The sequence below is a fragment of the Nelusetta ayraudi genome, unplaced genomic scaffold, assembly GCF_046127955.1.
Source record: "Nelusetta ayraudi isolate G7.1 ecotype Tasmania unplaced genomic scaffold, CSIRO-AGI_Nayr_v1 ptg000039l, whole genome shotgun sequence".
NCBI lineage: Eukaryota > Metazoa > Chordata > Actinopteri > Tetraodontiformes > Monacanthidae > Nelusetta > Nelusetta ayraudi.
In genome coordinates, this window is record NW_027466089.1 from 1,653,822 (window position 1) to 1,659,302 (window position 5,481).

Consider the following 5,481-nt stretch of genomic DNA (forward strand, 5'->3'; position numbering starts at 1 on the left):
ACGGTTCGCATACGTTTTTTTGTCGGGACGGTCGCATCTCTGTCATACTCCAATTTCAAGGCCGTAGCACTTACAGTTTATGGTGCACTCCCTTGTGACCTAGTTTCAAACAAGTCAAATTTGCTCACTTCCGGTTTGGTTTGGCTAATGGGAGTATATTAATAAAAAGTAGGTATGGATGACTTAACACGTGGGTCTTGGTCCCATGTCTCTATGACTTGCGTTGAATATTTTATAGCAGTCTTTGTGTTTTGGCTTATGTAGGTGGCGCTATTGAGCCGATTTGAAAATTTCCTTCAAATGAATACATTTTTTTGCAGGTCTGACCTGCACACAAGTTTCCAAGACTTTTAACATATGGGAAGGGGGTCAAAATGGTGCGGAAAGCCGACTAAGAATAATGATAAAAAGAAACAAAGCAAATACAATAGGGTCTTTCGCCCTTGCGAAAGACCAGTTCGTTTCGAACTGGTCTTCCGCGGGCTCAGTCCCTAATTACATTGAACTAATCACAATGTCTCGTGAGTCAGCAGCAATGTAGACAACAAGTGAATCTGAAAGGTTTTTGGCATACTACAAGGTTTGGAAGTGGGCTGGAAATAAACCCACTGTCTCAGACAAAGCAAGGCTGGATCTGCTTCAAGCCCACACACTCACTTCTTGTCTTTCTGTTTTTTTTTTTATTGCTGTCTATTCGCTCAAAGCCTTTGACAAAAATTGAATTCTGTCACTTTCTGTCACACGAACATGCATTTTTCTTACATACACAACTCACTATCCTGTCATCTGACAACTCATGTGTCTTAAAACTTAATTAAAGCTGCAAGCAGTGTTTGCGGGACAGAGCCGCCGACCACTGCCGTCCCATGCTGATGACCCCCGACCTCTGCCGAGGCCCCCCATGCCCGCCGACATCTGTCGAATTTTGTCAATTTTAAACAACTTGAAATATGTCACTTCCTGTTTGTCGTATCAAAAAATTAGACGAGACAAACGTGTGGGTTTTTATAGCATGAATTTTCGATGTTCCGAGAGGGTGCTATGTGCAGTTTTCTGGTGTTTTTTTTTTATTTTTATTTTTTAATTTTTGTCACTTTTGAAATACATCGATTTTAAAGAGCTATAAAATGAAAACGGTGCAACACTTATGGACCAATCCTTTGATGTTGATCTTCTGGCAGTCTAGTCTGTGTAAAACAAAAGTTTTGAAACTTCCACCATTCATGGTTTTTGAGTTCTGTGATGCTGGATGATTTCAAACAAGTGAAAATAGCTAACTTCCGGTTTTTCAGGGGTCAAAGGTCAGGGGGTCATAATGTAGGTCTCTATCCAAGGAATGCGTGGGTTTTTGTCCGATGTCGTTTCAACCTTCCTAGAGGGCGCTAGAGGCTTTTTAATTTTTGTGGCGGGATTTTGAGGGATTTTTGGTCAATTTTCAAAGTGCATCGACTTTGGAGGGCTGTTACACAAAACATATTTTGTATGGTAATGCGGTCAAATTTGAACGGAAAAGGGCGGCGGAAGAATAAGAATAAACATACGAATAACAATCGAGTCTTCGCCTTGCGAAGACCTGCTCTGATGAGAGCAGGCCTTCGCTGAGGCTCAGTCCCGAATAATGGATTTACATTGACAACTGACTTTGCTTCTCTAGTGCTGTAACATCATCTCGTCTTCGGACAAATAATAGTTGGATCAAAAAAACAATATATTATATGGCTACTTCACAATCTTGGGACATTCCTTCACCTTGATCTGCCTGCAGATGGTTCTCTCCTGCTCATTTCTCTGGTGGAGTCTTTAAAGATGCCGGGCGTCGGTAGAGGACGGGGGTCAATTGCAGGCATTGGCAGAGGTCGGGGTCATCAGGGGTCGCGTCGGCCACGGCGGCTCAGTCCCGCAAACGCTGCTTGCAGCTTTAATTATTATTATTATTATTATTATGCCCTTTTTTGGCGCTATTTTGAACCCCTAAATATTTTTCAGTTGTTTCTACTGACTGGCAAAGGACACATCTGGCAAAGGACACATCTGCCGAAGGACGCATTCTATGAAGGTTGCGGCCTACGACGGACCTGGCCTCCTTGTTATCATTATTATTACTATTATGCCCTTTTTCAGCGCTATTTTGAACCCCTAAACATTTTTCAGCTGTTTCTAGCGACTGGCAAAGGACGCATGTTCTGAAGGATGCATCCTATGAAGGACGCATCCTCCGTTTCTCCTCATTATTATTCTGTTCTTTTCTTGCGGTATTTTGAACCCCTAAACAGTTTTTCAGCTGTATCTACCGCCTGGTGAAGGACGTGGCCTGCAAAGGACGCATCCTCCGAAGGATGCATCCTGCAAAGGATGCGGCTCATTATCATTCTGTTCTTTTTTTTTTGCGCTTAACCCCTAAACATTTCATCCTATGAAGGACGCGGCCTACAAGGGATGCATTCTATGAAGGACGCGGCCTACAAAGGATGCATCCTATGAAGGACGCAGCCTACAAAGGATGCATCCTATGAAGGACGCAGCCTCCGAAGGACGTATCCTCCGTTTCGCCTCATTATTATTGAGTTGTTTTTTTTTTGTGCTATTTTAAACCCCTAAACATTTTTCAGCTGTTTCTAGCGACCGGCAAAGGACGCCTCTTCCAAAGGATGCATCCTATGAAGGACCCATCCTCCATTTCTCTTCATTATTATTCTGTTCTTTTCTTGCACTATTTTGAACCCCTAAACATTTTTCAGCTGTATCTACCGACTGGTGAAGGATGTGGCCTGCGAAGGACGCATCCTCCGAAGGATGCATCCTGCGAAGGACGCATCCTCCGTTTCGCCTCATTATTATTCTGTTCTTTTTTTTTTGCACTATTTTGAACCCGTAAACATTTCATCCTATGAAGGACGCCGCCTACAAAGGATGCATCCTATGAAGGACGCGGCCTACAAAGAATGCATCCTATGAAGTACACAGCCTACAAAGGATGCATCCTATGAAGGACCCATCCTCCATTTCTCCTCATTATTATTCTGTTCTTTTTTCTGTTCTTTTGTTTCTACTGACTGGCGAAGGACGTGGCCTACGAAGGACGCATCCTCCAAAGGACGCATCCTCGGTTTTGCCTCATTATTATTCTGTTCTTTTTTTGCGCTATTTTGAACCCCTAAACATTTCATCCGATGAAGGTTGCGGATTCCAAAGGATGCATCCTACGAATGACGCATCCTCCGAAGGACGCATCCTTCGAAGGACGCGTCCTTTGGAGGATGCGTCCTATGAAGGACCCATCGTACGAAGGACGCATCCTCCGAAGGACCCATCCTACGAAGGGCGCATCCTGCCAAGGACGCATCCTCCGTTTCTCCTCATTATTATTCTGTTCTTTTTTGCGCTATTTTGAACCCCTAAACATTTCATCCTATGAGGGACGCGGCCTACAATGCTATATATATTTCTTTATTTCAGACCCAAGAGATCCATATCATAGAGAGTTGTTACAAACGCTGGTAGGTGCTGGAGGAACATTGGGGCGGATCGCTAAACGCCTCTTCTGAAGATCCTAAAGAAACAAGAATTGTCACATTTTAATGAGAAAAAAATTAAAGAACTGTATGTCTAATAAACTTATTAAATCCACCCGCCTCCAACACATTGGCTATCTGTACATTTGATTTTGGAAATAGATATGCGTTCGCATAATGCGTCAATTGTGACGTTTTCTTGACCTGACAGTCCAGTTAAGACTGGAAAAAAGGCTATTTACTCGGCCATTTCTGAGTCTACGTGAAAGATATTGGTATCATCTTTGAGCTACGGGCTTCAGAAATCTAACTATGTTACTTAATACACTGTGTGAATAATGGCGTAGACGTGGCAGCGAATGAAGCGTCACGAGTTTCAATCGCCACTGACAACGAAGTAAAAGTACAGCTGCGAAATCGGCTTTTACAAATAGGTGGGCGGAAATGCTAAGCACGGGGCCATTTCTGCGTATAAATGAAAGATATTGGTATAATTTTTTAGCTCAGGGCTTCAGGAATCTAACTGCGTCACTTAATCTACTGTGTGAATAACGGTGTAGGCGTGGTCAGTGAAGAAACAGACAGTACATGTTTACACTTTAATTTAAACAAGTTGAAATATCTCTTTTTCTGTTTGTTCAAATTTTTTAGAGCGTACGAAATGTTCTTCTTGAAGAGAGGAACGCATGGGTTTTTGTTGCACGAATTTTCGACGTTCCTTGGGGGCGCTACGGCCATTTAGGTTTTTTTCCTCAAATGTAGGTATTTGAAATCTGGCAAATAAATGCTTCCACCTCTGCCATTTCTGTATCTACAGGAAATAAATTGGAATCATTGTTTAGCAAAATTCTCCAGGAATCTAACAGTATCAAGTTTTACTCGCTCACAATAACGGTGTAGGCGTGACCGGTGAATGAACGGAGAGTCCCATTTGGAGGAGGTGCAAACAAATGGAAATATCTCACTTCCTGTTTGGAATTTTACATTTGTTAGAGTGTACGAAATGTTTGTCTAGAAGATGGGAACGCGTGGGTTTTGGTCCCGGGTCGCTACTACGTTCCTAGGGAAAGTTAGAAAGTTAGAAAGTGTTTTGAAGTGCTTTCTTCCACATCTCGACCTGTCTCGGCCTGCAGGTGGCGCTCTGGAGCACCTGCCCTCTTGTGCTTTTCATCACAGAAAGATTTCATCTGCCTCGACATGTGACCCAAGTTTTGTTGAAAGCAAAGAATTTTAAAGGGGTCAAAATGGGGTGAACGCTCTTCAATGGCTCTAGGGGGCGCTATTGTGAATCTTCAAAAGAAATTTGTACGAACTCAAATTTTGGGCAAGTTCTGACCTGCTTAAAAAAATTGGTGAGCCTTGGTGTCTGGGAAGGGCATCAAAATGAGGTTAAAAAAAAAAGGTGAAAAATTCATCAACTTTGGCAGGCCGTAAAATGAAAACGATGAGAAATTGAACTGATCGAGCCCATACGGTTCGCATACGTTTTTTTGTCGGGACGGTCGCATCTCTGTCATACTCCAATTTCAAGGCCGTAGCACTTACAGTTTATGGTGCACTCCCTTGTGACCTAGTTTCAAACAAGTCAAATTTGCTCACTTCCGGTTTGGTTTGGCTAATGGGAGTATATTAATAAAAAGTAGGTATGGATGACTTAACACGTGGGTCTTGGTCCCATGTCTCTATGACTTGCGTTGAATATTTTATAGTAGTCTTTGTGTTTTGGCTTATGTAGGTGGCGCTATTGAGCCGATTTGAAAATTTCCTTCAAATTAATACATTTTTTTGCAGGTCTGACCTGCACACAAGTTTCCAAGACTTTTAACATATGGGAAGGGGGTCAAAATGGTGCGGAAAGCCGGCTAAGAATAATGATAAAAAGAAACAAAGCAAATACAATAGGGTCTTTCGCCCTTGCGAAAGACCAGTTCGTTTCGAACTGGTCTTCCGCGGGCTCAGTCCCTAATTA

The 5,481-nt window shown here is 42.6% G+C and overlaps 1 long non-coding RNA gene across 1 annotated transcript; it reads left to right on the forward strand.

Moving 5' to 3' along the window:
- Window positions 1-392: 392 nt before the first annotated feature.
- Window positions 393-5,481, forward strand: LOC142892782 (uncharacterized). Its single transcript, XR_012927490.1, has 2 exons — window positions 393-487; window positions 5,380-5,481. It is a non-coding gene; the product is annotated as an uncharacterized LOC142892782 (long non-coding RNA).